Here is a 13977-nt window from a genome sequence, read left to right on the forward strand (position 1 = left end):
ATTGCTAAAAATAATTTAACCTAAACCTAAGCATAAGGAAAGATTAGACAAATCCAAATAGTGGGAGACTCCACAATACTCTTAAAAAAAAAAGAATGTCATAAGAGGAAAAAAAAAAAAAAAGGCAGTGCAACTATTCTAGATAAAAAGAAGTCAAAGGCTATGCCTGCTCTTTGTTTATATACTAGATTTAAAATAATGTTACAGTGCTTGTTTTGGCAGCACATATACTAAAAAAAAATTGGAACAATACAGAGAAGATTAGTATGGCCCCTGCACAAAGATGACATGCAAGTTCGTAAAGTGTTCCATTAAAAAAAAAAAAAGTTACAAAATATATTATTCAGACAATTGGGAAAATTTGAATATGTACTGAATATTAGCTATATTATATATTGTATCAATGTTAAGTTTCTTGAGAATGATTAGAGAGCTATTGTGATTACATAGGAGAATGCCCTTGTTCTAAAGAGAAAAGAGATACATGTTGAAGCATTTAGGGGTGAAGCATCATGATATCTGTAGAATACTTTCAAATGGTTCAGAGCTCTTTCATCTTTGCTAACCAATTTCCTTTTTTGATCATTCATCTTTATAAAATACCATGTGAGTTTATTACTGGGAAACAAGAAGGCAGCACAACTGCACTCTTTGCTGTCTGTGCAGGGACTGAATAATAGATAAGTAGGGAACAATCACTGACAGATTTTGAAAGTAGTGCCATGATTGGTCACTGATCATGATATGCATATCATTTACATAGTGATTTGTAGACTGAAGCAGTAGCAGTAAATTTGTACTTCATGCAATTACTTACAGTTGGTACACCATAGTAACTGAAACTTGAACTGTGTTGTTGGGGGACTGCCTGTGTGTGTTTATATGTGTATATGTATATATAGATATATAAAGCAATAATGAATCTAGATAGAATGTATCAATGCTCATTACACTATTCTTGCAGCTTTTCTGTAAATTTTAAATTTATCATAATGAAATTTGGGGGTGGGGGTGAGAAGAAGGCCATAAGAGACAAGACAACTCAGTAGAAAACCTGGAGGAACAATAGACAATAAAAACAGACCAACAGGGAATCCAGGGACTAGAAAAGGCCATGGAACTAGACTGCCTGGGTTTGAATCCTGCTTTATTCACCAGCTATGTGATCTTGGACAATTATGTAATCTTTCTGAACTTGTTTCCTCTTAAGAAAAGTGCAGATAAAAATATTATCTACTTCATGGGGTTGATAGGATGATTAAATAAACTTCATGTTTGAAGTATTTAGAACAATGTTGTTACATGGTAATTACTTTTTTTTCTTAACTCATTTTATTGAGATATATTCACATACCATGGAGTGATACAAAACAAATCATACATTCAGTTGTTCACAGTGCCATTACATAGTTGTGCATTCATCACCAAAATCAATCCCTGACACCTTCATTACCACACATACACAAATAACAAGAAGAATAATTAAAGTGAAAAAGAGCAATTAAGAATACGGGGTGCCTTTGTTTGTTTGTTTGTTTGTTTCCTTCCCTCATTTTTCTACTTGTCCATCCATAAACTAGACAAACAGGAGTGTGGTCCATATGGCTTTCCCAATCACATTGTCACCCCTCATAAGCTACATTTTTATACAATTGTCTTCAAGATTCATGGGTTCTGGGTTGTAGTTTGATAGTTCAAGGTATCTACCGCCAGCTACCCCAATTCATTAGAACCTAAAAAGGGTTGTCTATATTGTGCGTAAGAGTGCCCACCAGAGTGACCTCTTGGCTCCTTTTGGAATCTCTCTGCCACTTTTTCTTAAGTGTAAGCTGTTACAGGTAAGGGAGAGTTCAATATGTTCAGGTGCCGATGTTATGAATCCAGGAGAAAGGGAGAGGTTGAAAAAAGAAGAAGAGATAATTAATGCTGTATGATTCCTAAGAAGGTGGGAGGGTGGAAGGTGGTAGGATCGAAAGAAGGAATGGAGGAGTTGGTCTTGGATTAAAGGAGTAACATTCTTTTTTAATGCAAGGGAAATATAATACTATGGGTGCATATTAAGATTTTGTGGTAAATTTGTTAGGGAGAGGGAGTTATGCAACTTCTGCATTTTCTGTGGGAAAAAAAAAGGTAAGCTATTTTTTGAGCATGAGTAGCACTGTGGGAGATTGGTGGTTGAGGTGAGGGAAAAAAGTGGCCCTTGCAAGGAGTTAAGAGTCAGGTGGCCAAAGAATTATGACAGGATTATTGGCAGTGTTGAGGGCCCAGAGTTAGTGACCTTAAAATTATAGTCATATGAGCCCCCTCTTTTGTATTTCTTGGTTGTGGTACTCAGTTGCCTGGGAGCAGTCATGGAGAATGTGGGCTGTTGAGTTCATCTAGGACTGGGGCTTTTTCAGATTAATTAAGTAAGGTAAAGATAAAGAAACAAAGGAATGTATAGTATTGGTAAGATGCGGGACACTGATTACGTGCTTCAACTTGGCGGGCCTGGGCTGGGGGACCTGATCAGCCCCTGGGGAGGGTGGTGGGCACGGGCGACAGCGCCCTCCGCAGCCCCCCGGGCCTGGGAAAGTGAGGCCGGAGGCAGGCCCCATTTCCTCACCCAAAATACCACTGTTAGGGGAGGCTTGCCGGAGGGAACCGCCTTTTCCCCACCCCCTTATCTTGCCCGGACACTCCCCGTTGCCGGTGCAACTCCCATTACCACCAGTGCGCATACATTGTTGCCAGACACCGTTACCGGAGCAACTCTCGCCCCTTTTCAATCAACCTCCGCGCTCTCTCAGAACCAATCCAAGCCTTTAACCTCTACAGCTACCCCGCCCTCTAAACGCCCGATATAAGCTTGTACTCTCCCCTAATAAACTCTCTTGGCTTCTTCACCCTAAAAGAACTGTGTCCCGCCTGTTCCTTTCTCGCCGCCCTCCATACTTTGCACGCCACCCCACCGGGGACCTGGCCAAGTCCCCCGCCTCGCCCTCGCCTCCGGGAAAGAGCCCCCGCCGCCGGTGCCCTCCAGGCAGTCCTGAGAGCCTGGAATTTGGCAACCGGCCGCCACCTCCCCCCCCCAGACGAGTCAACTGCGACCGCAGTAAGAGGATTACTGAGAGTATGGATGATGAAATTTAAGCTGGGAGGGAATTAAAGGTAGGAGAGGGCTAATGATAAGAGAGAAAGTGAAGGGGACCATGAGTAGGGGAAGGGTACACTTGAGGTCCAGTAATGGGTCCTAGGGAGAGTTATTTAACAAGCAAGCTGGTCATTTCCTAAACTAGGGATCCACGTCCTGTATAAATAGAATATTCAACTGGGGCTCTTCCTGTTTCAATTTTGGCTGAGGCTCTGAACATTGAGAAGAAAACAATAGGTGTTAATTTGAGGGATTATACCACGTATGAAGGACTTGCAAAGGGAGAGCTAAACTGGTTTTGTGACTGTTAATCTGTCACCCATCTCAAGTATGCACTGAAGTTGATGAATTGAAAGACAAGTTTTCTTGGAGAACTAATGGAGTGCCTTGGCATTTCCTTGTCTTCTCTCTTGCGGGAAGAGGGAGTGGTGCTACTCTCTCCTTAAGCCAGGTGACAAGGAACTACCTGAAGAGCTTCCATTGTGCCTCCTCAAGTTTGAAGAGTATAAGGACTGGTAAGAGTATCTCTGACTTAATCAGCTGGGATGACAGACAGGAGGAAAAGGAGGAGGAAGAGGAAGAGATGGACTACAACAAGGATGGTTGTGGCTGTATTGGGAACAATCTTCACCTCCTCCAGTAGTAGAACCAGGAGGGGGGGATATTTCTCTTGGGACAGATGTACACCTTTGGGAGGAGATAGGTCTGGAGCTAACTTAGATTCCAAGGCTGTCTGGTGGGGAGGATGTGAACCTAGTGGAGGGTGGGGCCACCAGACACCCAGGGGCTGAGGAAGGAATCATAGACCAGCAGGAAGAGAGGCATTGCCTCATCACAGAAGCTTAGCTGAGTGTTCTAAGTGTTCCACAAAATGCCTGGTGAGGAAACAAAAGACTAATGGGATTCTGCCATGTGAGAGCGTGCCAATGTGGACTGAGTCTGTGCCAATCGAGTGAAGCCTTGATGACCTCTCCTCCCTCTTCCTGATCCAATCCTGGAGGATACAGGGATAACCTGAGTGAGGAGGGGAAAGGGGAAAGGGGGAGGAGAAGAAGGGAGAGAAAGGGAGGACATAGAGCAAAGGGGAAGCAAAGAGAAGCATCTATACTCCCCCCACCACCCCACCCCATAGGCTTTCAGCCTGAAGCACCAACAAGGTGGGGGTCAAGAAGAGCTTTAGCTTTGAATGGGGTTCAAATTTTATTGAGAATTTTAATTACTGAACTGTGAATATTTTTGTGACTGGGAGTTACTGGAGAATTTTTACAACTTGAAAGTGGCCAGGAAAGCTAAGTGATCTGCTCTAGGAGCAAAGGGGGGTGGGGAAGCAAGTAGCCTACAGAGGGGGTTGAAAAGGGCAATTAGGAGAAGAAAACTCTAGCTTTATAATTCTCTATAGAGTGCAGCTCGTTCTCTAGAATGCTGGTTACACAGGATTGGTGAATTGATGAAGTCCAGAGTTGGCTGTGAGAATGGCTGGCTCTGAATGAGTGAAAAAGAAAATCATTCAGGGTGAGAGGTCAAGGTATTGGAGGCCTGATGTTGGTTACATCATCTTTGTAGATGTTGAAGTCTTCCAGGAAGCTGGCAAAGGCTGGGTAGAAAGACTACAAGCCCTTGCCCTAGGCTAGTAGTTCCCAAACTTTGGAGTGTTTTGGAATCACCTAGAGAGCCATTAGAAGACACAGGTTGGTTGAAGTAGGATAGGGCCTGGGCTTTTGTATATTTTTACCAAGTTCCCAGGTGATCCTGAATATACACAAAAGTTTGAGAACCATGCCTAGTATTTAGTGAATGGAGAGAAGTAACTGATCTGTCAGTAGATGATATCTACCAAAAGAAAGGAAGAGAGGGTAGTTTAGCCATGTAATAGCAGCAACCCCAAGAAAGCAATTTTTTTGTGACAAGAAGTAAGGGAGTAGTGGTCTGGAGACAGCAAAGGGGCACAAACCAGCATTCCGATCCATTATCCACACGTACTACTTTACCTTTTTTCTTTTTTATGAAAATGAGGTTGAGATATTCCCTTCTGGGTATACTATAAATCATTCTGCACACATTTTGTCCTTGTCCCCTATCTGTTGAACTTACAGCAAGAAATCATGTGTAAGTCAATGGATACCTTTAGAAAAACAAGGAGAAAAATTCACTGTTTCCTTGTGCTTAAGCTGAAAACCCAATGCACTTTATGTGTTCTGATGGAGTAGTCAGCCCACACCTTGGCTTCTGCACTTCTTATAGACAAATGAGTCAGTTCATATGAGACTGGTAGCTTATTTGAGTAGGTGTATGTTAATGTTATTTTGAAAAAAGGAGAAGAAGCCTGTAAAATATACCTGCATGCTACTATTACAAGAAAGCCTTTGCCATCGGGAATCTTAAAATGATCTTCATAAAAGTGCTCAGAATATGTCTCAGCAGTCATGCATAATGGGTTCCACTTTGAACAGTCCTCCTATCCCCTCTGACTTTGGTAGCTACTCTGTTCTTCCCAATAATGAAGGAAAGTCTTATGCCATGGAATGGTGGGAGACCCCACTAACTGAACCAGTGAAAGATTTAAGTTCCTGATCCATTCAGCAAAGGATACAAAAGCCAAGCAGAAGTGAGGTAACAACCATAATAGGAACAGAGAGTTGCAACATGTCTCATTTAGTTTTCGCTGACTGCCCACAGTCTCTAAGAGGGTGCACAGTGCCTCTGACATGTCCAGCAAAAGTATACTCTCTGACCCAGAAATACTATTTCTACAAATTTAGTTTACAGGAAAAAAAAAAAAAAAAATCAAAGGACCAGGGAAAGGACTTAGGTAGCTTGTAGATTCTAGAGAAAGGACTGAATCAGTGCTTCCTAACTAAGCAGAGTAGTCCAGGACTTATGCCTGGAAAAAGGGGTATGTGCTAAGACTCCTCTATTGCATTGAGACCTTGAACATGGACTGTAGGAAAAGACAGGGTATGCTTAAAGGGCATCTGGGCTAGAGATCTTGTCCCTGCTTTGGCTACCCATGCATGGTTCCAAAGCTCGCTCTCAAGTAAAAATCCAGCCTTCTGTAAGATATTTTCACTTGGATGTTCTGCAGCCACCTGAAAGTCACCATACCTAAAATTGAGTTCATCTCAGCCCTATCTCCCTTCCCCAAATCTGTCTCTTCCTCTTCAATCCCCCTCCTTTTAAAGGTAAAAAGTCTCGAATCACAGGTAAGTTTTATTGCATTTTTAAAATATCACAAATAGGTCTCAAGAATCTTCTGGCATCTTGTTTCCATAGCTGAATGACTCTTAGATCTTATGCATCAGGCTACTGAACTTTTCCTTTTTCAGAGACATAGATACCATTCAAAATTTTTCTAATATCCTCATTTTTAGCTGCCATGGCTTGCAGAATCAAAGCATCTGAATTCAATATGAGTTCAATATCTTTTCCTTCATGAATTAATTCACCTTTCTGGGCAATCAACTTTTGGTCTTGTCTGGACCCTGTGGATATATTTTTTCACCTAAGAAATGTTGGAGTTCAACAAGAGATCCACTCTCCTGAATAATGATGTTGATGGAAAAGTAAGCATACACAAACTCACCTTGTAAGGGAAGACCAGCATAACACCCTTGATCATGTTCTGTATGTGACTACAGATAGTGCAAACTGCAGCTAATTCTCTTCTATTTCCCCATCGTTTGTCAACCCAAAGCTGCTGCTTTTTCATTTCAGGGAGTGGAGTTCTACATTGATGTGATTGAAGTCCCTCTGCAGGGTTCTTCTGGAGTCCTTCATAGTAACTGTGCACCCCTTTGGTGTGATGTCAATATTTTCTAGAATGCTGGTGGCCTGGTTGTTGAGAATGTTCTTCATTCGTGCAGTAGATGCAGCAAAGAGCTCAATTCCCTTTTTATGTGTTCTAAATTCCTAGAAAGTTTGTCTGCTTGTGCTGTCTGAAATTGTTCATTTCTTGCATGCTCTCCAACAACTTCAAATCTGACTTCGGTATCCTTCACATTTCTTGATATTGCCTAGATAATGCCTCCCGTGACCTTGCAAGTGTCCAGACTAATGGTTACTTTTCTCATCTTCATCTCACTCTATCTCTCAGCTGCATTGAATATAGCTGACCATTATCTTCCCTTGACTTCTGGTAAATGACACATCTTGGTTTCCCTTTTACTACTTCGGCCATTGCTTCTCTATCTCCTTATAGTCTCCTCTTCAACCAACCTCTAAAAGTATGGAGTTCCTCTGACATAGCTTTAATAGCATCAATATATGCTTGTAAATCATATCTCTAGCAGGCACCAGACTTGTAAATACAATTACTAACTTAACATCCCTCCTTCAGTGTCTCTCAAGCATCTCAAACTTAACATGACCCAACCAAACTCTTAACTCTCTTTAAAGCTTCCCAGCCCAACCTGCCCTGCTCTCAGTCAGCTCAGTAAATGGTTCCCCATTTTATTTAATTGCTCAAGCCTGAAACCTCTTCCTTTCTCTCACTTCCCACATACAAACCATCTGTAAGTCCTATGGTTTCTACCTTCAGAATAAATCTCTTTACTTTTCTTCATTCCCTTTCCACTACCTTTTATCTAAACCAATACCACCTCTCACCTGGACCCCAGCAACGTCCTTCAGATTTCTCCAATATGCCTCTTGCCACCCTCACCCCCACTCCTGCCCCATTTCTTCATCCAGAACAGCTAGAGTAAACTTATAAGAGCTTCTTACTATAGCCTACAAGGTGACGCATGATTTGGCCTTCGCTAATCTCTCCAAGCTCATCTCATTCTTTGCCCACTGAGGTTAAACCCCAGGGCATCTCTCTCCTCCCACAAAGCTTAAACCTGCTGTCCTTTCAATTCCTAGGACAAACCAAGCTCTTTCCCTCTTCAAGACTTTTGCATAAACAGTTCCCTTTTCCTTGAACACTCTCTGCCTACACCTGTTATTTGTATTTCCTTTACCTAATTGCACTTGGCGTTTGATAGCGATTGGCACAAAGGCTCTCAATAAATATTTGTTGAGTGAGTTGAACAAATGGAACTCACCAGAGAGTTTTAACAACCCACTTGTTAGTGAGGGGCCCAGGGGAATCCCCTCCCTCTGTGCCAGAAAATGTCTGTTAGAAAATCAGAATGAAGTTCATATGGTTATCTAAGATTGGTTCCCCTTTTCCTTCAAGATTCTACAATGTCATTGGACAGATAAAAAATAATCGAAATATTAAAAAGATAAAATTTAAATAGCAGGAAACAATTCAGAGGCTTTTGGAAAAAGGTAGGGTATAAATCATGAATAAATAATACCTAAGATAGCAGTACTTACAGGAGATGATTAGCAAATGATTAGTATAGACTCATGGTAGTCAACATTTTCATCTCCAAGGATCTGTTTTATTTCACTTTTCCCACATGGACCTATTTCCAAAGACATTTGTTTACTAAATGAACTACATTTATTATGCAAGAATTAATTTATTTTTAATCATATATAACCCAATAGTATGTTTAATCAACATGTTATGAAAAATGATAGCCAAAAGGAGGGTCATGTAGTTTTGTTTCAGAATCAATAGAATTTTCACTGGGCTTTTTGACATATTTATATTTTGCAAACTCCCCTCTGCTATTCCATCTAAAGCTTTAGTCTATATATTTAGTAGAAAAAATAATAACATGATTTATTTATCTTTATAAAAGATAAGTAATTGTAAAGCGAATTTGATTTCTTGGGGTAGAGAGAAACTATTTTATCACTGTGGTATTTTGATAAGGTAGTAGTGGTTTAGATAGTCTTGTAGAGCCAAAATACATAACAGATGACAGAGTATTACACTATGGCATGACAGATGCTACTGTGGAACGTAACATGCCCCCTCTTTCCTCCGGTGGTTGCCATGTATCAGAAGTAGGGTAAAGAGGGGAAAGAAGTGAATAAAACTTCCCTTTTTTAATGGAACAGTTGGGTATTTTTTTGTTGTCTTTATGGTAGGAAGTAACACTTTATACTAATCAAAACTAATTTAGCTGCTGAAACTCGCTGTTCTTCCTCTGTATTTGTTATATAATTTTAATCATTTTAGATACCACAAATTCTTAAGAAGTCACTTCCATCAAGGGAAGGAAGAACATGTAAATATTTCGTATACATCAAATAAGCAGCCGTCCCATGTACTTTATATGTGTCTGAAATAAACAAATTAATGATACTTTTCAAGCTGTCACTTTAAGAACATTACCTAAAAACTGACCATTATCAACAGAATCAGTATTTCTATAGCAGTATCAAGATATGCAAGAAAATCTTGTTATATAAGTACTAAAGAAAAGAAATGTTAATCATATAGTTATTGAGCGACTTAACACCGGAACTCAAGATATTTCAATTCATAATTTTGCTAGCAGGTGCTGAGTTTTCTGTATTTTTATAGCTTTTGTGTGGGAAGAAAGCAGTAGTTCAGTTGGTAGCAATTTTATCTTACTAGACAAATGCTTGATAGATCAAGCTTTTTTGTACTTACTGCATCCCAAGATGGATCCAAACTTTTGAATTTTTCATGTCAAGATATTCATATTGCCCCCACCTTATGACCTTAAAGGACTTTACAAATGAACATTATTTTCCTCTACGTTTTAGCTACAGGCCAGATGAAACAACTGTAGTGACTTTTCTGAGGTTCCACAGACCCTTCAAAGCTGGAATCCAAACTTGTAGGTTCTTTTTCATTAGGTATATTTTATGCAACATGTGGAATAAATAGTTCATATGGCAAGCAAATATTTATCAAGTACCCACTATGTGTATAACCCTGTGCTAGATACTGGAAATGAACAATACGAACAATGTCAAGAGGTGAATGATGTGAACCACGTGAGATGAACGAGTGAACAATGTATAGTGTGATCCATTTGCAAATATTTGTGCATTTCTGTGAATGACCAATTGACCAGTTAAATATCAGTAATGATATTAATACTTGCTCTCTGACCTAAGTGCTTTATGTATATTAATTCATTTAATCCTTATAACCACCCTATGAGGCAGGTACAATTAATACAAAGGGTGGGTAAAAACTTGCCCAGGGTCACACAGCTAATTAAAGAGTTGGAACTGGGATTCAAACCCTGTCTGAGAGGCTCAGATGTGTGCTCTTTCACCACTATTTGTAACTTTTAAAATTAAATTTTATTGAGGTATAATTTACAGAAAATAAAATGCTCCCAATTTAAGTTTCAGTTCAGTTAGTTTCAGCAAGTGAATACAACCAAGTTATGACTACAATCAAGAATTAGCACATTTTCATCATCCTAAAAGGATGTACTCTTTTTGCAGTCCATGCTCACAACCTCTGGTCCTAGGCAACCACTCATCTGCTTTCTGTAATAGATTCGATTTTCCTTTTCTAGAATTTTGTGTAAATAGAATCATATAGTACGGATACTTTTATGTCTGGTTGCTTTTTTCAGCATACTGTTTTGGAGATCACGGATGTTGTTGCCTATATTAGTAGAGTTTTTTTTTTCCTTTTAATTGCTGAATAATGTTCCATTTTATGTATATACCACGATTTGCTTGTCAATTGACCTATTAATGGACTTTTGGGTTTTTTCCAGTTTTGACCATTATAGTTAAAGCTTTCTGTAAGCATTCACATACAAATCTATATGTGGATATAAGTTTTTATTTATCATGGGTAAATACCTATGAATGGGTTTGCTGGGCTGTATGGTGATTGCAAATTTAAATTTTTAAGAAACTGCCAAATTATTTTTCAAAGCAATTGTAGTATTTTAGGTTCTCACCAACAATGTTTGGGAGTTCTAGTTACTTCACATCGTTGCTAACAATATTTTAGTCTACTTAATTTTAGCCTCTCTGAAGGGTATGTAGTGGCAAATCATTGTAGTTTTAATTTGTACTTCCCTAAAGACTAATAATATTGAGTATTTTTTCATGTGTTTATTGATCCTTCCTTAGTCATCTTCTGTGAAGTGTCTTATTTAAATCAATTTGTCTCTTGTTTTATTGGATTTTCTTCTTACTATGGAGTTGTAGGCATTCTTTATATATTCTGGACACCAGTCTTTTGTCAAATGTGTATTTTGCAAGTATTTTCTCCCACTCTGTGGCATGTCTATTCATGTTCTTAATTTTGTCTAAGGATAGAGGTTTTTCATTTTGATGAAGACCAAGTTATCAACTTTTTCTTTTATGTTTGTCCTATTTTTTTGTTCTAAGAAATCTTTGCCTATCATAAATTCAGGAAAATTTTCCTCCCATATTTTCTCATTCAGTCTTTTATGATTAAGTATGATGTTAGTTGTAGGATTTTTTTGTAGACATCAGGTTGAAGAAGTTGCATTCTTGGTTTGTTGAGAGATTTTATCAAGAGTTGAAGCTTTTCCTCGATCTTGGGCCATGCCCTTGTGAAGCTTGTTGCTGCAAGGAGAGACTGAGCCTACTTAATAATTGTGCCTAAGAGTCTCCCCCAGAGAACCTCTTTGTTGCTCACATGTGGCCTCTCTCTCTCTAAGCCCAAGAGGCAGATGAACTCACTGCCCTCCCCACTACGTGGGACATAACTCCCAGGGGTGTAAATCTCCCTGGCAATGTGGGACATGACTTCCGGGAATGAGCCTGGACCTGGCATCATGGGATTGAGAAATTCTCCTTGACCAAAAGGGGGAAGTGAAATGAAATAAAGTTTCAGTGACTGAGAGATTTCTAATGGTGTTGAGAGGTCACTCTGGAGGGCATTCTTATGCACTATTTAGATATCCCTTTTTAGTTTTTAGCGTATTGGAACAGCTAGAAGGAAATAACTGAAACTGTCAAACTGCAACCCAGTGGCCTTGATTCTTGAAGACGATTGCATAACTATGTAGCTTTCAGGATGTGACTGTGTGATTGTGAAAATCTCATGGCTCATACTCCCTTTGTCTAGTATATGGACAGATGAGTAGAAAAATGTGGACAAAATCTAAACGAAAAATAGGGTGGGATGGGGGGATGGAATGTTTTGGGTGTTCTTTTTTATATTTATTTGTTTGTTTGTTTATTTATTTATTTATGTATTTACTTTGGAGTAAGAAAAATGTTGAAAAGTTGATTCTAGTGATGAATGCACAACTGTATGATGGCACTGTGAATAACTGATTGTACATTGGTTGATTGTAGGGTATGTGAATATATGTCAGTAAAACTGTATTAAAAAAAACAAAAAAACAAAAAAGAGGCAAGCTTTCATCAAATGCTTTTTAAGCATCTGTGTGGCATTTTTCCTTTGTTATGTTAATATGGTGAATTAAATTTATTTTTGAATTTCTAATCAACCTTATTTTCCTGAGATAAACCTCACTGGATTATTATTCAGAATCCTTTCAAACATTGCTGGATTTTATTACTTAATATTTTGTTAAGGATCTTTGCATCTATATGAGGGATATTGGTCTGTGGTTTTCTTTTCTAGTAACGTCTTTATTAGGTTTTGGTATCAGAGTAATGCTGGCCTCATAAAGTGAGTTGGAAAAAGTGCCCTATTCCCCTGTTTTCTGATCAAGTTTGTGTAGAATTTATATTATTTTTCCTTTAATTTTTGATAGAATTTACCAGTGAAGTTAGGCCCAGATTAGGAATTCAATTTCTCTAATAGATATAAGGCTAATCAGGCTTTCTATTTCTTCTGGAGTCAACACTGGTTATGTACATCTTTCAAGGAATTTGCTCATTTCAGTTAAGTTGTCAAATTTATTGACAAACATGTTCGTATTATTCCCTTACTATCCTTTTAACATCTATAGATTGTGTAATGGTGTCCTCTCTTTAATTTCTAATATTGCTGTCTTCTCTTTTTTTCTCGACCAGCTTTGGTTTCATTGAATTTCTTGTGTGTCTGTGTCCCAGTTCACTGATTTTTGCACACATCTTTATTTCCTTTCTCTGCTTACTTTTGTTTTAATTTCTCTTAATTTTCTATCTTCTAACAGTAGAAGCTTTGAGTGTTGATTTGAACTTTTCTTCCTTTCTAATATAAACACAAAAGCTATAAATCTCCCTCTAAGAACTACTTAAGCTGCAGCACACAAATTTTAATATGTTGTGCTATCATCTTCATTACGGTCAAGATGTTTTCTTGTGTTTCTTCATTGACTCATAGGTTATTTAGAAGTTTGTAATTTAATTTCCAAATATGTATGGATTTTCCAGATATCTTTCTGTTATTGATTTCCAGTTAAATTCCCTTGTGGTCAGAGGATATACACCGAATGATTTCAATTTATTGAGACTTGTTTAATGGTCTATCTCGGGATTGTTCTGTGTGCACTTGGGAAAAAACACTTATTTTGCTATTGTTGGATAGTCTACCAATGTCAATTAGATCAAACTGGTAGATAGTACTATTCAAAAATTCTGTATTCTTACTGATTTTCTGTATGTTCTATTGATTTTTGAGAGAGAAGTATTGAAATCTGACTATAATTGTGGATTTGCAGTTCTATTAGCTTTTACTACCTGTATTTTGAAGCTGTTATTAGATGTCATCAAGGACACTACTCTAGGTGATTAGAACTAAAATATCTTCCAGGCCTATGTGAGCTCTGGGAATTGTTTGGCTTATAACTCCCCAGTCTATGATCTGGCTCTTGGAATTTCACCCTGTGCTTTTTTTGGCTGTTTTTCCAGCTACAGTCTCAAGGGCCACCCTAAACCATTTTCTGAAGCTCTTTTTCTCTGTAGCACCCTCCTCTCTGAAAATCTGCTCTGCCAATTCTACCTGCCTCCACCTCCCCAAACTACACTCTCTTTCTTTTCAACTCAGCAAGACTGCCATGCCCAGCTTAGGATCCCTGTGC

At 38.8% G+C, this 13977-nt stretch overlaps 1 non-coding gene across 1 annotated transcript; it reads left to right on the plus strand.

Moving 5' to 3' along the window:
- Nucleotides 1–206: 206 nt before the first annotated feature.
- LOC119510464 lies at nucleotides 207–318 on the plus strand. Its single transcript, XR_005211946.1, has one exon. It is a non-coding gene; the product is annotated as a U6 spliceosomal RNA (small nuclear RNA).
- Nucleotides 319–13977: the final 13659 nt, after the last annotated feature.

Source organism: Choloepus didactylus, chromosome 1, assembly GCF_015220235.1.
Source record: "Choloepus didactylus isolate mChoDid1 chromosome 1, mChoDid1.pri, whole genome shotgun sequence".
NCBI lineage: Eukaryota > Metazoa > Chordata > Mammalia > Pilosa > Megalonychidae > Choloepus > Choloepus didactylus.